The following is a 19,907-nucleotide window of genomic DNA, read 5'->3' on the forward strand; positions in this document are numbered from 1 at the left end:
ATAATACCTCAATACAATCTCTATGATCTCAAAAACCACCAAAATCGCACCTCCTTCAGCCTCCTCTTTCCTTGAACACTTCCTTCTTGCAAAAACACCCACAAAAGTTCAAGATTGGTCTCTCCTTCCTCACAAACGCTCTAGATCTCTTTAGGGTTTCTCTCTGGGGGTTGGTGGCCGCAAATGACGGCCATAAGGCCCTTTAAATAGGTCTCAAACCCTGGAAATTAGGGTTTCATTAAACAGCGTGGACTCGCCGAGTCCACTCGAGAACTCACTGAGTCTAGCTGTGAATTCGCATACGAATCCGCGACCATACTCGGCGAGTTTAGACGCCAACTCGCCGAGTCCCCCCACAATATCCAAAAATAAAAGAACAAAATATAATACCTGGGAACCTGGATGTTACACAAATGGTGAAGTTGTAGAAAAAGTCATTTAAAATTACCTGTTTAGCATAGGCTTTTGCCTTTCTTACGCTTATCATATTTACCAGCAGCCGGTCATTTAAAATTCTCAGATCCTGTTTATAGAAAAATATGGATTTTAATTGGGACTATGCAGCATATATCACCCATAACACTATATACCACGAATTTGGGAAGAGTTTGAAGGTTTGTTTATGTATTTCATCTTAGACAAACATACAATTATGGGCTAATTAAAGAACTATGTGTAATTTTTTTCAGTTTAATAAGGATAACTTATGCCAAGAAAAATATCAGCAAAAACTTGATACATTTTGTTAAGAGCAATTTTATCAGATTTTGTCATTTTTATATCAATTTGTTCACAAAACGATACATTTTCACAACAATTTTACAACAACAATCTAATGTATTTTTAACCATAGCCTAATACTTAATACTTTATGTTAACTGACTTTATATTAACTGACCAATTATGTGTAGCTAATGAAACCCATTTAGAATGAAATGAACCTTACACTATAGTGTAGCATGTGAAATCCTATTCAAGTATATCAACTTATTAGTTGCCAAACTCCTTGCAACATAAAAGAATTATAATTTCCAGTTAAAAATTAATTTCAGGTTAAAAGGTTTCAGTTAAACCTAAATTTTCCTCTAAGAACCTGTTATTATGTTGCCATATTTGCAAAAAAAAAAAACAAAAAAAAAAACAAAAGCCAAAAACAAAATTGGTCAAATAGAGATCGCACTTACCTAAGTCGTCAATGTGTCCATTTAGTACAAATTTGTTTCCAATCTTCCAAATTTATAACTCCTTAATTACATTATTTTTAGTCACTGCTCCGTTATAATCATTATTCTTGTGTGGTTGAACTAAAAAAAAAATCCAAATGTCATTGTTTTTTCTGGAATTTTGCTGATATTCAAATGATTATTAATTTTCACAAATAATTGAAGAGATATAAGCCTACAATTAAACTACCAAGAAGAAAACACATCAGAATAGACACTCAGAATATTGGAATAGTCTTCAAACAAACACTCTCTCATCAATTTGACAACGTTTGAGAGTCGATTAATCATGAAAGCAGAGTTCATCTTTTCTGGAAGTACTTGTAAATCAATAGAACACATGGCCTTATGCTATATATTTTAATTCAGTTTTACATTAAATTGAAGTTAGTTTATTTACATAAAGCAAGTGCTCATTATAGTGATAACTAACTTACTAACAATAAAACTTCAAGCTTAGTTTTATTTTAATAATTTTGTTGGAACATCAGCTGATTCAATTAATATAATTATTTATTATGTCATTTTTTGAATTATTAAAAAAAAAGGAAAAATCATTGTATTTATTTTTTTTTTAAATTAAAAAAAAACTTTTTACCTTTAGCATGAATGATTTGTTCTGCTCGGCATCTCTGTGTATATAGTATACAACGATGTATGTTTCTCAGTACGTAACAATAACAATAGTTAGCCAAATACTCCTGCACAAACAAAAAAAAACATCACAAATTTTATTTGAAGACTAATTTTATAGCATCTAGTGAGCATTGCTAAGTAAATAATGAAAGATATAGAAAAAAGAAAATCAAAATTAAGACCATTTTGGCTAGATAATCGATAAAAGTATACAAAGAAAATCATAATTCCAATAGCAATCGCTATAACAAAAGAAACGTTTATAGAGAATGGACGAATTATAAATTCATTCGTCTAGAATAAAGACACAAAACGTGTTTACTAAACCCAATCACACACATTCTGATGTGTATCCGTAAGTTCAAAACCCAGAAAATTAAAATGCAACTGACCTTGGCATTAAATCGAGCACCTTGTGGGCATAGCTAAAAAAAATAATTGATTCAAGTAATGGAATTTTCATCATAATGTATCATAACAACAATTACCATAGAATGAATGATATGTTACGATGGATGAAAAGCTCAATCGATGGAAGAGTGGTCTTGTTCTCTTTTACAATTAAAAAAATAATAAGAAGAAACATAAACAGTCAAAATGTTAGAAAAAATGACATAATGAGGGCCTCACAAAATATGTATGAAAATTATGAATTTTAGAGTATTAGTATGTACCAAATACATGCAATCATCATTCCCCCATGACATGATAACATTCTCAAGTCTACTTCCTTGCGAGTAAATTCCATATTTGGAATTGTAAGTGCATAGAAAACAATTACAGCAGAAGCGACAATTTTACCCATCCCTAGCCGATAGCCCTTAAATTAAAGTTATTGGCATTTGAAGGACATTTTTTACTATACAACCCATCAATTCAACAATAATCAATCATATAGAAGTATGCAAGAAGCAAGACCTACTTTAGATGCATTAAGGTTAGGCTATTCTTATCAAAATAACATTTTGGTAGCCCCTAAAACAAAATGAATCAAAAAATGAGGTAAGCCAATTAATAAACTGAAAAATACCACATAATGTCAATTTTCTGAAATAGTTCATAATTGCACCGCCACCAGTATGGTATATATCATATGATGCAAAAAAGTTACGAGAAAGAGAGGGTGAAGGATGGTGAAAGTCCGGCCTGAAAGTTATAATGAAGATGAAAAAGATGAATGATTTTAGAACATTTCTTAACATTAAAACAAAATAAAAGCCAAAATGCAAAATTGACTGATACCTAATTACTCTCAAAATTATCGATTCAGTAATGTTGTAAACCTTCACTTCCGACCAATCGATTACTGCAATTGAAGCAAACATGAAACCAAAGATGAAGAAATTTTTTTCTTGTAATCAGATCCTAGAAATCAAACATATATCAATCACTTTACCTATAATGATAGATTGGAGCTTTCCTTTTTTTTGGAAAGGGAACTTCCCTAACGAGGGTTTCCGGGCCAGTTTTCACGCACCGACTAATCCCCCGCTGCAAACATGAGTCTTTGCCTCATGCCCTGGAGTCACTGTAGGCGAACCTCCATGGCCACAAGGGTTAAATAGTGTCAGGATTTGAACATGAGTTAATAGGTTATCCACCATATCTTCCACATGCCTTACCAAGTCACCACAACCCAAGTGGTTTTGGAGCTTTCCTTTCAGAGTCACAAGGCTTAACAACTGATCAATCTTAGGCTCTTGCTTTATCTCTGTAGATATCATCACAGCCAATAAAAGTATATAAATATGATGACCTGGTATTTACAACGGAAAAGGTTTTCTTTTCAAAAATTAGTTGAAAGCAAACTACCTTTTATTTAAACTGACAAAAGAATCCAAAAAATACCTTCATCTTTTAACTATGTAGGTCACCTTTTTAGTAATTGCAACTTCAACAAACAAAAGTGACAAAAAGTTAGTACAAGGGCAATTAGGTAAATTATGTTTACTCATTGCAGACAAATATAAAAGTAGCAAGTTATTCTTGTTTTAGAAACACAAGTACCGTCTTATTTTGGTTTTAGAGTCAAATTTTGGTTTTCACTTAGTGATTATTGATCTTTGTGAAGGAGTGTTATTTCCAAACAAAGTAGTTTTGGGTAAATAATAATACCGTCCATCCATCCATTACTAAAATTGATTTTACTGTTTGATTTGCTACAATATTGTAGGAAATGGAGAAGCACAGTGTTGAGAGAGTTTTCAAAAAAAATTTCAACTTTGTTTAAATATCATATGGCTTGAAATTAGAGATTACTTATATACCAAAATTTTTTGAAATTTTCTTTTTTTCCTTTTTCACTCCAAAAATAGCATTCCACTTTTTTAAATATCACAAAAATAACAAAACACTTACATTCTTTGGAATTTAGCTACCACGTACTTGCCATTGTAAACCCATTAAATAGCACTGACCTTTGTAAAAAAATCACATTTTTAGCATATGTATCTTTTTAGTTTTTAAATAACTCTAAAGTCTTATAATAGATAAAGATACGATGAAAAAAGAAATTATCCATCTTCCTTAACAACCTCAATCATTTTAGCGAATAGATGGAGGGAAAAAACTAACACACAATACTAATCAAACAATAACCTAAGCTGGACACACAACAACCATAAAACTAAAAATCTCATACCCTACCAATCGATAACTTAAGAAGAAATTTGAAGAATCGATTTGAAGAAAGTCCTAACTGAAATCGGACTTGATTTAGGAGCATACCTAGATATGGTTAAACATTGAAGTGTCTAGCACGAATCAAACCAAAAGAAAATGTAGAAATTGGGGATTTTCCGTTCTTCATCTACTTCCCCGTCTGATTGAAGACCCTTATGCTTGTTGACACGGTTTGTTTAAGTATTCTTTTTCCAATAATGGACAAAAAAATATGATGTTAATCCATTATGGTCGGTGGTTGATTGCAAGAGGGCAAAAAAGCGTAAGGGGTACTGCGTCGGTGGATTAACCTCAAATGGTGGAGCAAGCCTATGGCAGTGCAGGAGGATATTAGATGACTTGGGCGCTGAAGGGGTCGGTTGGCTTATGGTGGCGGTTGTGTGACAGTAAGTAACGAAAGAGGCAAAGTTGGTGGTGAGCGATCGCCTGTAGGGTGGTGGTAGTGAGACCTTTTTCATGGTTTATTGCAAGAGGTCACCAAAGCATAAGGCTTGTTGTGTTGGTAGATTAACACCAAACGATGGAGCAAGCCTATGGCAATGTAGGAGACTATTGGATGACAAGGGTGCTCGAGGGGTCGGATGGCTTATGTTGGCGGTTGTGTGACGATGGGTAATGGAAGAGACGGAGTTGGTGGTGAGCAATGGAACAAAAATGATGTGTAATACAAATCATAATAATGATAATAAAATGATACTAATAATGATGATAAGATGTCTAACCTGAATTGTAATTGATGATATAATTTTGAATTCAAATTTATAGTTGATGATGCAAACTCTCCTATTCATAAATATAAATTTCAACAGAGATAACTTTGAGAGTACTCAAGTCTTAGGCGTTGTTTATTTTTCTGAAGAAAAAATTCATAAAGTCTGTGGACCACCTCTGCAACCCTCTATAGTAGAAGAGGTGGATCAAATGACTGCAGACTGTAATAAGAAGCGTATTTGTTTTTTTAACATTTGCATGTTGCTGCATATATAAAAAAATTAAAATAAACTGATTTTACAATCTGAAAGTAGTTTTTTAATATCGAAAATTTAATAATGTATGACATTTCGGCAAGAATTTATGATATTTCAGCAAAAAAATAATGATATTTTAACAAAACATAAAGATATTTTAGCACAAAATAATGATATTTCATCAACAAGTTATTATTATTCAATATAAAAAAATCAATAAGAATAAACAACAAAAAATGTGAAATAAGATTTCAGCAATAAATAATCAAAATTTTAGCAAAAAAAATGAAGAAGAAGAGGTAGGAAGAGGCAAAACAAGTGTTGCGCCAAGAAGAACACTCGCATAGGTTTTTTAATATGAAGACTTCTGAATAACAAACAGCTGCGAGATGAAAAGTGTTGTGTGTGTGACAAACAACACCTTACACACAATAACTCTGCTTTATTTATAATGGGAATGCCCTATTTATAGACTCTTCAAGAGTCCGATACAAACCGATTTACATTATTGCAATCGTATGATTGCAAAACACGCAAACATATATTTTACATTATTGACACTTACACTATTACAGAAAATAGCATTACATATGTTTTATCAAAAATTACCATCATTAGTAAGTCAAACTGTACTAAAAGATTTTGAAGAAGCTTTACAAGAAAAAAAATAACAGATACTTTAGGAGCACGAATTTGTATACTAAAAGCATAGATGCAAAAGAAATGTTTAAAACAAAAAACAAAACAAGATGAAAAAAATTAACTTATGTTGTGAAAATCTTTCTAATAAAGTAAATCAATATGGTTAATAAGCGATGACGATATAAAAAGAAGATTTGGAAAAAACAAACCTATGAACCCAAATATAAACGATATTACAAATAGGGTGAACGAAAATATTTTCGTAATAGAAAACAATATAAGCAAAAATATAAAACTAAAGCAAGCTATTGCCCATCTAAAAAGAAAAACTGTAAATGTTGGATATGTCAAGAAGAATGGCATAAAGCTTTTGAATGCCTAAAAAAGAATAAAAAGGAACGAGAAACTATCTTATTCAACACCTTTATGTTTGTTGACACGGTTTGTTCAAGTACTCTCTTCCCACTAATGGACAACAAAAAAGATGATGTGATTCTGTTGTGGTCGGTGGTTGATTGACAAAGGCCATAGAAGCATAAGGGGTGATGTGTCGGTGTATTAACCCCAAACAGTGGAGCTAGCCTATGGCAGTACAGAAGGCTATTGGATGACACGGGAGCTAGAGGGGTCGGGTGGTTTATGGTGGCGGTTGTGTGACAATGAGTAACAGAAGATGATAAGTTGGTGGTGAGTGATCGTGTGTAGGGTGGTGGTGGTGAGACCCTTTTCATGGTTGATTACAAGAGGGCATAGAAGCATAAGGAGTGTTGCATCGGTAGATTAACCCCAAACGGTGGAGTAAGCCTATGGCAGTGCAAGAGGCTATTGGATGACAGGGGCATTAGAGGGGTTGGTTGGATGATGGAGGCAGTTGTGTGATGGTGAGTAACGGAAGAGGCAGAGTTGGTGGTGAGCAGTCGCCTGCGGGGCAGTGGTGGTGAGACCTTTTTCGAGTTTAACTAAAAAGAAGAATCTAGAGGTGATGGAATGAAAGAGAAGAAAAGATAGTTGAGGTGGTGGCCATTGTAGAGTAACCCAGGGAAAACCCCATGAAGAGTACTTGGGTCAGGTACTATTTTTAAGAGTGAACTTCTTTAATATATATATATATATATATATATATATATATATATATATATATATTATAAATAAATTTTGAAACTAATGTGAATACAAATTACAAAAGTATAATTTATTAAGTCATTATCCATAAATTATATTCAATACAGGGTAGCGCTGGTGAAAGCTAAACATGCAATTATTTGGCAGACTTTGAAGTTTGTTCATTTACTTTATTTTTTTTTATGTTCATTAAGAAACAAATTTTATTAAGTGGTATATCCGTAAAAAGAACAGGGTAAATAACCGATAGGAGTAACGAACTATTGGTTTTGTTAACATTTAATCATTTTCTTTTTGTGCACTATATACCATCAAACGTGTTGAAATTGTTCACATTTGATCCTTATGACCGGTTGGTGCAAGTTACAAGGGTAAAATCTGAACATTTTCAACAAGTTATATGATATACAATGTAAAAAAAATGGACTAAATGTGAACACAATTAAAAGTTTTTTAGAAAACTAATATTTTTGTGAGAACTTGAGATTTTTTTTTTTGTTAAATTTTTTCAAAACTAACACCACCACACAATCTCTAGTACATCCACTAAGCCCACTGCACCATAATAATAATAATAAAACATTGTTTTTTGTAATGTGCATATATGCACAAATTGGCATATTTGCAAATTTGAGTATTCACTAATCTGCATATATACACAATGCATATTTATAGTTATCATTTTGTTTTTTCATTTTTTTTGACCCACGACTGGCATAAACATTGTTTGTTAAGTTATTTTTGGACAAATCAATGTTTCTTAATACACTTGAAATGTTAAATTTTTCTTCATATTTAACCAAGAACCAAACAAAATAACCTGAAAACCGATTTATGCAAACCTTATTTGGTTCAGTTTCAGTTAACAATCTACAAGTAAAAAAAAGTGATTAAACCAAATTGAATAAATAGATAACCAACTAAAAAGATGAATAAAACTGTTACATACATTGATAACCTAGTCTAAACTATGAAATAAGAAAAGAAAAAGAAAACATGAAAACTATAAATATATACAAAGACCCAGATTTTCTACAAATACATCCACAAGGATATATCAGAGGTTTCTAATAAATGTGGAATTCTATGAATATTAAACCCTTTTGCACCACATGGTTAATAACAGGTTTACAAGAAAATCTTACATACAAATTGAAACAACAAAGAAATAAAATCTATTCTATGTCCTTGTGTTCCGTCTTCTCACAAATCACAACTGTTGGTAGTACCTACAAAACATGAAAAACTATATATTAGACCATAGGTCTGGTGAGTTATATTATAATGTGTTTCATGTTAATCTTACTCTTCTAATTTATCTTTCCATCTTTACATACTCTAATCTTCTTCTCTTTCTTTCTCATAATCTGCAATCTAATATCTATCTCTAATAGCATACACTAGTATTATTTCTCATTCATCTATCTATTCTATTTGTTTCTCATCTTTACCTTCTACTCTTGCTCTATCTCTCATCTATCTCATACTCTATCTTCTACTCTTATTCTTTACTATTTTCTTCTTTATGCATACTCTTTCTTAGCCTCTTCCCAGACTCATCTCATACGTTGTGTGTACTCTATCTTCTATTTCTTTACCTCTTTCAAACTCATCTTTCTATATCACTTTTCTTTCTTGTACTTTATTTTTTATGCTCATACTCTATGCATGCTCTTCTTATATTCTTACTCTGCTCTTCTGCACGTCTCTTACTCTTAGCATGCATGTCTCATACTCTTCTTCCTCTTCATCTCTTTATTCTCACATACTCATGCCTAAACATTCTACTTTCAACTATACCCAATGACCACATCTCATACTCTAATATTATCTACCTTCTAAGGGATACATCATCCCATTACATTTCCAAGTAAGCTCATCCGAACTTACTGTCCTCTCTTATGATTACTCGTAGATCCTTAACCTTTCTTCTTCTCTTGAATCTCCTCATGGGTTCTTTACTATTAATCCCTTATGGATTACATCTATTCTCATAAATGAACTCTCTTGCCTTGTTCCACTCATGGAACCTTTTCTTTATCTTCTCTAACCATACACAATCTTGATTCCTACAAGAATCATGTAACACAATGTAACATCCCAAATATACTAAGTAAACACTTTGATTTTAAACCACCAAAACCATACAACCATTTGTTTAAACCCAATCAATGTATATAAAGATCTCAAAACATTAGAGTGTATCAATAGGTAATGCATAATAAATATTCAGGGGATATTGTGCGATCAAGCTAAGTCCTTCCCTTTCGAATTAGAAGTACCTAAAACATTATAAACATAAAACCGTAAGCACAAATCTTAGCAAGTTCCCCGAAATAGCACATACCATACAAAACATAACAGGTCTATTTCAACCCCAAACGATTACTATGGGCCAAATCATAGTCTTACTTCCTGCCATGGGCCAAATCATGGTCTTACTTGTATAAGTGTCAAGGTTCATATCCTGATCTTCCAAGCATTTGCTAGGGGCCAAACACTGGTCTCCCATGCAAATGCTAGGGCCACACCCTGGTTTTTCATACAAATGTCAGGAGCGAAACCCTAGTCTTCCATGCAAGATTCGCAAAGATAACTGACACCCTATATAGTATAGTAAGAAGACTCACCTCATGAACGCATTCAGTAGCTAACAGTCTCACACAGTCGAAACGAGGATGCTACATATCTCCTAATGAATCATACAAGGTAAACTCTCAGGCTACCTTCTAAAATCATACAAGGGTTTACCTTCTAAACCCTACAGTAAACTCTTAGGGTTTCGAAATAGAGAGGGAGGTTGGAGTTAAAGAATGGTATGGGGCTATAATGATACTTAAATATAGTAAAAACACTAAAATTTAGGATTGGAACCCTGGCTACGTATGCCCAACATACACAAGCATGGCCCAAAATTTCAAAAATGCCACTTGGGGCTAATTTTGCATACAAAACTCAAACCAATGGGCAAAACCTAGAAAAATCAAGATGTTACAATATAATAGTGACAATGATTAATATAAAATTATGTTGTTTATGTGACATACAAACTCAAAAGATATAAAAAAATATTTGTGAAAAATATGTTAAATAAAAAAATGATTGTCAATCGAATTAAATTGAATTTTAGACAAATAATTACCAATTAACATGGTAGACGTAACATTGGATTTTTTTTTATCCACAAGTAATTTTCTATGTTTTTGTCGGTCTTTTGGGTCGGTAGAATCCATTTCATGTTTAAAGCATTAAAACAATCATAACTCCTATAATAAAACTATAGTGAATAAAGTGTTCACTTTTTTTTAAGTGAAATCTCCAATAAATTCCTAAAATTTGGCCCGGTTTACGTTTTAGTCCTAAACTAATTTTTGTTTACGAAAAAGTCCTAAAAACCGGCAAAAGCTTGCATTTTTACCCTTTTTGACCGGTTGAAACCGGTAACAAATTAATTTGGGACTATTTCGAAAACTGACCCAAAATATTGAGACTTCTCCGCAAAAAAAATATTAGGACTTTCCTGCAAAAAAAATTTATTATTGTTATTATTATTATTATTATTATTATTATTATTATATATACATATATTAAAGATCTGAAGAATTTTAACAGTAAACACCCATTTTTTTGTCAACTTCAGCCCTTCTACTTACAACCTTCTACTCATTTCTCATTAATCCCTACCGTGCGGTTACTATCCTTTATACCATGGTTGTGTTTCCAGATCCTTCCCACCGCAATTGAGAACCTTCCACCCATTTCTCCTTAATCTCTGCCCTTCCACCGACTTTGTGCCTCCCATTCGTCTCAAAAATCATTCCTAGCCTCTCCATCGTCGTCTCCCACTGTTCCACATCCCACTCCTCATTTTCGACCGTCACAGAGGGAAGGATCGATTGCAATGGTTTCACCGCCGGATTCCCTGTTTCGATTCCCGAATCCCTCTCCTTGCCTCTTTGTTTACCATCGCTTTTGGTGGAATTCCGTCACCTCACTACCGCTAACAATCTTAGGTGCTGAGCCTGAAGACTTCATGGTGGGTTTTTGTTCTTGGCGGTGACGGTTCCATCAAAGCTACTTGCAACAAGGTAATTTTCATTGCTTCTTTTGGTCGCTTCCGATTTTATTCATTCGAAATCAGATGGCCTACCCTGTTCAGTTTCCCGACATTAATCTACTGTTCATGTCTCTTTGAAGACCTGGAAACCCAATACTGGCAGGATTGCTCTTGCTAATAAAAATTGAAGCGTGTGACTAGATTAATAGATAGTAGGTCACTCAATTTCCTTACAGGTAAGGTGAAATTCATTACAGTTTAATAGAACAGGTCTCCAATTACACATGAAATTTAATTATGCCCTACCCAGTTGATATTAAGTTTTGAAGTTGAGTTTCACAATGTATCCCAGCTGCTTGATGAAATGCTTGAACTAGATTGTCCTTTACTATATTTTTTTCTGCTTACTACAGGTAAAGGATAAAAAAAATGTTTATGTTTGTCCAAATTGATATGCTTTTCATTGTAGATTGAAACATTGTGTGATGTTTTTTTTACAGTCTGTTGGGGTTTATGGAAGTTGATGATGACTACATTCAAGGTGATTTCAACCTCCGTGGGTTAAGCATTCAAGTTCCTTATTTTGATCTGCACTTGATCTAATCTTAGATGCAGAAACTTCTGATGGTAAGTCGTATCATTTTTACTAAATCTTTGACATTTTTTACACTAAAAATACTAATCCATTCAATTTTTTTATAGAAGCAATTGTAACTGATATCAGCATCAAAATCTTATACATACCCAACACATTAAAGAAATATTATATTCTCTTAGCAAACTGCCCACTTAAGAGACCATTGTGAGAAAAGAGGTGCACATTAATAGTAGCACACTAGCATAGTATGTTGATGAGAAATAAATAATTGTTATTCATTTGTCTTTGATTTCTAAAAATTGCATTACGGTACATACAAAACCAACTGATGGAATTGAGATTATTTAGTTTGGTTTATATTCAGTTTTTAGTTAATTTGGTTTGATTATGTGGAATTGGAATTGAGATTCTATTCATTGGAGTCTCAATTCCGTCTAAATGCTTAAAACTTTTTATTTTTAATATAATTTGAGGTAACATGTAACGCCTGTGTTTCTGGACTTGTCATTAATATTGATGTAATAGTCTATGTTAACCGTTGTAACCTATTTTGAGATAATAGAAATGTATTGAGTATTATATGTTTTGTGCTTAAATGTGTGTCTTAATGTAATTAAGAATAAAAATAAGTATCAAAACAAAATGTTAGATAAAGCTGATATCTATGTATAATGTTGTAGTAGTTGAAATGAGGTTTCCGAATATATAAAGAATGTCGAAATCCGAGTTATAACGAAGAAGTTATGACCTGTCGAAGTTTCGCGACAGAATCGACAACGCTGAATGACGTAAAAAGTGAAATTTACGTTAGAGCGATATTTAGCCCTAGTGATCTAAACGAATGTCGTAGATTTCATTAAACCGAGAGTGTGCATAAAAATAACGCCCAAATCTGACTGCGTATGAGGAAGTTATGATTTTCTGAAGTTTCGACTAAGCAGTATGTAGCCCGAATACTCGATTCGAGATCGAGTGATTGTTGGTCTAAACAATCTAAACGAGAATCGAAGATCTCATTGATAGTAGTGCATTGGTGAAAAGACAGACGAAAACGGACGTCAGATGAAGAAGTTATGAATTTATAACGGAGTTTTTCTGTCCCGGCCTACTAAAATAATATAATAAAAACAAATTCAAAATTAGTAGACGAAGTCTAAACGAGAGTTGTAGAGCATAATCTCACCTACGCGTGGATATAAAGAACGTCGAAAACGGAGCTCGTATGCGAAAGATATAAATTTCTGAAGTTCAGGGCACGAAAACCGAGCCTGTGTCAGGACTCACGACGTGAGCAGACCGATTTAACCTTTCAAAGCTGCAGACACAAGTGGACGAATGACGAACGCGGTGACCTATCGGGCTCACGACGTGAGCTTTAGAAACTCACGACGTGAGGAATGAAAATCAACCTCCTATAAATAGAAAGCGAGGCCAGCCGTTTAGGGTTGCTATTTTCTCTTCTCTCTCTCTCTCTCTCCCGTTTTGCATCGTTTTGCATGCCAAAAGTATCCTGAAGCCCCGGTATTAATCTCGAGCCCCGAAGCAAGTCCCGAAGCCCTGAAGATCCCGAGAAGTAAGATTCCCAAGCCGAAGCTCTACCCGCGAGGAGCCCGGTTTTGTGAAGATCTTCCAGATCTACCGAAGAATATTACTCTTAGAGCCGTAGTGTTGTCCGATTATCTTCTGATCAAGTGAGTGTTTAGTTACTTTCTTCTAACGCATAACTATGAAGTATTTTATGCGAAATGCGTGTTATGTGTATATTTTGTTGTTATATGTGTAAATGTATATTCACTTTCTTCTACCTCATAGATATGATTTATTCTCTATGAAATACGTGTTATGTGTGTGTGTCTCATCTGTTGTTTGGAATATGTATTGAATGAGAATGCTATATAGGTTTTAAACTATGTATAAAAATATATATATTTATCTACTAATATGTTGGGTAGAACATGGGTAGATAGTTGATGTGTGATAAACAGATGAGATGCCTCGATGTTGTTGTTGTTGATCTAGTTATTCAGCGGAGTATGGATAACGACCACATACTCTTTCTAGACAGTCTTGTGGAACGCTAGCAGGTTCATAACCTGTAGGTGTTGTGAACGATGTGTTCACCGGTGTACTCTATCCCCCTCATGGTTGCCTTTAGGATATCTATTGTTGAGGAAACCCCTTAGCAGTAATGTCCGTCCCGATGAAAATCCTAGATTAGGTCCCTTGAGATAGATGTTGCTTTAGGGACATAAAGTGAGGATAACGGGAATGGGTAATCGGGTTATTGTTGGTTGGTGAAATTAAATATAAATATTTGTTGTGGGTTGAAAACCCTATATGCTCACCAGACTCCTAAGCCTAACCCACTCAGTTTATTTGTATTACAGGAAGTGGCGCAAGGGCATAAGATGGATGAATTATCGAGTTGTTTTGTTTACAAGTCTGTATATGTATATATTTGTTGAATGACTTGTAATGTTATCGTTTATGCTTTATGGTCTGTATCGGAACATGACATCCCGAGTTTTGATTATATAATGAAAATGCATCTCTTGATGAAATGCTTTGATAAATATTATTTTATCATATTTTGTTTTTGGGAACAAATTCCGCTACTCTTTTAAATCAAAAGGATTTACTCTGAAATTAATTTAAAAAACATAAATGAAATCGGTCTTTTCTGGCCGTGATTTTGGGGATGTCACACAACAAGTTTGGAAAAGTCTTTTTTTTATCATAATCTTTACATTGGTGTTGCTAGATATGTTAATTTCCTTTTTTAGAATCTTTTTTTACATTGACACATTTCAATCAGAATTTTAATTGCTTGGTAGTAATAGAATGAGTAACATGAGAGGGTGATTACACCTACCCTTTTGATTCAGATTCTGATTCCCTTTCTGATTTCGGAGAAAGAATCCCACATGAGAATAAAGAAAACAATGTTAGTTTTAGGAAGTCATTTGCAAATTACACAGGAGGGTATCTTTATGAGAAAGTATTTACTATAGTTATAGAAAATCTGATGTTGGAATGTCTCATAAAGAGGATCTGGATCCTTATGTTTTGGAAGGGTATATTGGTCAAAATTCAAAACATAGTATTTTACCATGGAAAGAGAGGAAACTTAACTTCAAATACCCACAAGTCAAAGGTGAGGGTTTCTGAAATTCTATTTTATATTAGGGCTTACTGAATTTGTGCTTGCTAATTACAGGGCACCGGTGGTGTTGTTGGATTAAGAGGGAGTGACGACTTGAAAACATCAATTTCGAATCTTCAAAGCCAAATTGCCACTTCCAAAACCAACTTCATTTGCTCCGGTGACAATCACATTCATCTTTCAAACCACTCAAATTAACCCCTGATGTTTTTTGGAAGATGTTATATGTTGGATCCTTAGATGGATCCCGTTATTTTGAAATACTCATGCCAGTTCGATTAATGCTAGTATGTTGGACATTCACAACCGCAGGTGATTTGTTATCTATTTTTTCATCAGTTATTTTATGATTTTCATTTTTTATAAATACGATGACATGATGATATGTATGAAATGAATTTAGGCACACATGCTACTAAAACGTTGGACATATGAGGAACAAGGCCTTGCTTAGTCTCTTTTGGTAAACCTGGCATTGAGCTCAGTCAAGGTAAGTAATTTTGAGCACTATTTGTATTTGGTATTTGATATGTTTCCATTATTTTTTGGTTTGATTGATCTATCGGAATTCCCTGTATCAATTTGAATTAATATAAACACTTTTAAGTTTATATTCATTCATTAATGTTGTTAAACTTCCCTTTTTATGTACAAAATTCTTACAGAAAAATCGGATGCATAGTAGAACAAGCCATAAATTCAAACAAAATTGTTAATTTTAGAGTTTTGTTCTTTTAAGTCGTATCAGTTACATTATTCGTATTGTTATTATTAGTGATACCAGTATAAGACGGTTGTTTATGGAATTGTAGGAGTTCCCTGGACGGAGGAAGAACATATGACATTTCTACTGGGGTAAAAGGAGCTGATGCAAGTTGATTGGTAAATTGGTCAAAAGATGATTTTTTTTTTTCGCATAAATACTACTTGATCCATTACCGAAAGTGTGTGTATTGTTGATTTGTAGGTATATGATTACTAATACTCAACTGATTTTTAGAAAATTGTATTGAAACATTGTCCATATTTTTATACTGTTTATGTTTGTTTTATAGGGTCTTCGTATTGGCTATAACCTAGCCTTAGCTTGGTTTATTTAATATTCGGGAGGTAATATTTTACTTTTTTTTTAACAGGGTGTTGCTGCCGTACTTGCTATTTACTTTGCAACACAAAGGGGTCATTGTATTATAGCATACTACAACATATTTGTGTATTTGTAAATGGGCGAAACGTAGACAATAACAACATATTTTACTGTAGCTACCAATTAGAACAATGTACTATACTTCCACACAAAAGCGACACCTTCCGACCCCCGCAACGCGGGGGTCACCTTTCTAGTTGTTGTTATTATTATTATTATTATATTAAAAATACAAACAAGTGTACTAATTTTTTAATTCGTTATTATTAATATTTTTAATAATACATATAAGTACACTTGAAAAAATATTAAAGAAATTCTTTAAAATTGAAAGTGATGGTGATGGTAATGTTTTAAGCATTGAAATCATGAATATATGCTTTTATGTTCTCATTTTGTATATGATCATTTCACATTTCTTATTATTGTTTTTAATTCAAAATATTAACATTTAACAATTTAAAAGAAGTTGCTTATTTGTAATAATAAAGTTTTTGTTTGTAAGAAAGTCCTAACATTTTGTTTTTTGTTTTTGTTTTTTTGTTTTTGTTTTTTTTTTTTTTGTTTTTTTTTTTTTTTTTTTTTTTGTTTTTTTTTTTTTTTTTGCGGAGAAGTCCCAATATTTTGGGTCAGTTTATGAAATAGTCTCAAATTAATTTGTTACCGGTTCCAACCGGTCAGAATGGGTCAAAATGCAAGCTTTTACCAATTTTTAGGACTTTTTCGTAAACAAAAATTAGTTTAGGATTAACACGTAAACCGGGACAAAATTTTAGTATTTTATTGGAGATTTCCCTTTTTTTAACAAGTAAAATGTGGATAATAATCAATTCAATGTTAGAAATGTGTAATTTACATGACAAGGATGAAATGCAATTTTACACCTTTTTTTTTTGGTTGCATATAATTGTATGGTTAGTTAAAAAAAAATTCAATGGTTGTGATATTTAATATATTTTGATGGAAATGATATAATGATAATTTCTAAAATGTTAATTTCCGTTGACGGTTACTATATGTAACTTAACTAATTTATATTTCTACTTCACCATACGACATTCAAACACATAATAAACTCCTCATATTCATTGAAATCTTGCGAAAGTATCTTTTAAAATTATATATGCTAAACTGAAATATTGATAACTATTGTTGGGTGTAATCAATTAATCTCTTTTCTAATCTATCCTAATAAATAAAAATGATTTTGTCACATGTCCTCCTCTCATTCAATTTGTCACATGTCATTTTGTCATAATATAGAGATATATATTTATTTTCTACTTGTCATTTATTTCATTTTCCATTTCTAATATATTATTAATTAGTTTCCATAAATTAAACCTACCATAATGATATTAATTTCAAATTTTAAATTTTAAATTTCAATTTCAATTTCAAATAAATTTACAGTTTAAACATTTGTGTTTAACATTTTGTTATAATTAACCTGTTTAGTATACGGGTCTGATAACTAAATAATAATTTTAATTTATTTATTTTTTGCATGTTTTTTTTTTCTCATAATTTTTATTTATTTCAAATTTCAAATTCAAATAAACTTTTCGTTTAATCGTTTCTATTTAACATTTTGTTTTAATCAACCCGTATAATATACGGGTTTCACAACTAGTAAATGAACATTTTTAATCTCCTTTTGCCAAGTGTCATTCTAATACAACTCCTTATTAATATTATGTCACTAGTTTATAACCTGTGGAAACCATGGTTATAAAATTAATTGAAATTTTATAGTAAAACTTCAAAATTAATAATTAATTATTTTAAATAAATTATTAAGTACGATATATTTTTATTAGTTTTATGAAATTATAATCGTTGATTCAAACAAATATATCTAATTAATTTTTAATATATATTAGACACTTTTTATTTATAAATTAATGAAAATAATAATATAAAATTTAAAATTTAAAATGGAGAATAAATAGATTGACAAATAACATCACATTAATTAGGAGGTCTAATAAATTTTAAATGGAAAACTAATAGAATGACAAGTGGCATCATATTAATTAAGATGTCTAATATAATGACACATGGCAAAATGACTACTCTTTTATTAGTATACGGATTTGTCATGTAGATATATTAGGCAATTCATTTTAAAATTCAAAATTACATTTCCAAATTATATGTTAAATTTGAAGTTATAATAACTTTAAAAATTTGATATATATCTCTTAATTAATAATTTATTTAAAATAATTTATTAATAATTATAAATTTTTATTATAAAAGTTTAATTAATTTTGTAACTGTGGTTTACACAGATTATAAACTAGTTTATTAATATTTTGATTAGAAGCATTCGACCGTTATATGAAATTCTGTTATTGATGATCATGAATCTTTTTGTAGATTATCAATTTGAATGTAAGAATCAATATAAGTTTTGTAAATAATATTGAAAAGTTAATGAAGTCGATAAAATAGAATATGATAATATTCTTCCTTAATTCTTCTTCTTCTTTGAAGCTAGTTTTTATGTTATTAAACAACTAAAATCACTTATTAAACCCAATGTTTTAAAAACCGGTTTGAACCGGACGGTCGAACCGGTTAGACCGGGAATCAGAGAAGAGAGCGGTTCAATTATCACCGGTTTTATGTCTATTTCTGAACCGGATCGAACCGGCCGGTTTTTACAAAAATCTGGTTGAACCGGTTAAATTGAATAAAAACACATGGAATTAAAACCTTTTGAATAATAAACTTTAGTTGTTTTTTAACATTTAATATAATTTTTGTAAATAAAAGCATATGATAAATGTTACGAAGTTTTTTGATGCATTTATATTCATCTAGGACTTTATTTTCTTTTTAATCAACGTAAATTGATGTAAAACTTATGGTTATGAGTTATTTTAATGTTTTTAGAATGATCTACAACTTGTTTTCATATGTATTTTAATGTTTGAACGTATGGACATCATATTCTTGATTTGTGTATGTAGGTATGTGTGTGAAAATACAAAAAAAGATGAAAATTATAGAAACCGGTTTACTCAGCGGTCGAACCAGTTAAACCGGTTGAACCGGAAACCGGTCACCATATCGGTTCAACTAAAAAACCGGTTTTTAAAACATTGATTAAATCCAATTTCCTGCCAAATAACATAATATACTCATGATAATTAAAAAACAAATTCAGCCCTATTGTTTAATGGTCTATGAGATAGTGTTTTGAAAAATTCATTTAAACGGGTATAGAAAATTTCCTTTTACGATGAATGAAAATATAAGGAGAAATCTTGTAGCGTATTGTATTTTCCTAAAATTATAAAATAAAGTTTTAATCTTAAATTCAAAATTTGGACTTTCCCTTTTACATTTATAGAAGTTACTGTATATATTGAAATACGTATAATATACGAGTTGATTTAAAAAAAAAATTAAATATTAAAGTATAAATAAAAAGTATTTTTTAATGTACAATTTTAAAATAAGAAAAAAAGAAATATATTTATTACAATTTAAAATCATATATATGATATTTAATACTTTACATATATAAGTATACGAGTTTAATTTTAAAAATTGAAACAAACCAAAAGTTGACAAGTAGATAATATTTATTTCAAAAACATCACAAAATGACAAGTGTTAAAAGCCATGAGAAATTGGCATGTGACAAAAAAAAAATTA

At 31.5% G+C, this 19,907-nt stretch overlaps 2 long non-coding RNA genes across 2 annotated transcripts; one reads left to right on the forward strand and one right to left on the reverse strand.

Annotated features, from left to right (window-relative positions):
- Nucleotides 1–340: 340 nt before the first annotated feature.
- LOC145094499 (uncharacterized) lies at nt 341–2,755 on the reverse strand. Its single transcript, XR_013703384.1, has 4 exons — nt 2,534–2,755; nt 2,348–2,411; nt 1,822–1,924; nt 341–523 (listed from the first exon to the last, which is right to left on the reverse strand). It is a non-coding gene; the product is annotated as an uncharacterized LOC145094499 (long non-coding RNA).
- An 11,891-nt stretch (nt 2,756–14,646) lies between these two features.
- On the forward strand, nt 14,647–16,437 carry LOC145094500 (uncharacterized). Its single transcript, XR_013703385.1, has 2 exons — nt 14,647–15,581; nt 15,904–16,437. It is a non-coding gene; the product is annotated as an uncharacterized LOC145094500 (long non-coding RNA).
- Nucleotides 16,438–19,907: the final 3,470 nt, after the last annotated feature.

Source organism: Lactuca serriola, chromosome 3 (assembly GCF_051521515.1).
Source record: "Lactuca serriola cultivar US96UC23 chromosome 3, Lser_US96UC23_V15, whole genome shotgun sequence".
NCBI lineage: Eukaryota > Viridiplantae > Streptophyta > Magnoliopsida > Asterales > Asteraceae > Lactuca > Lactuca serriola.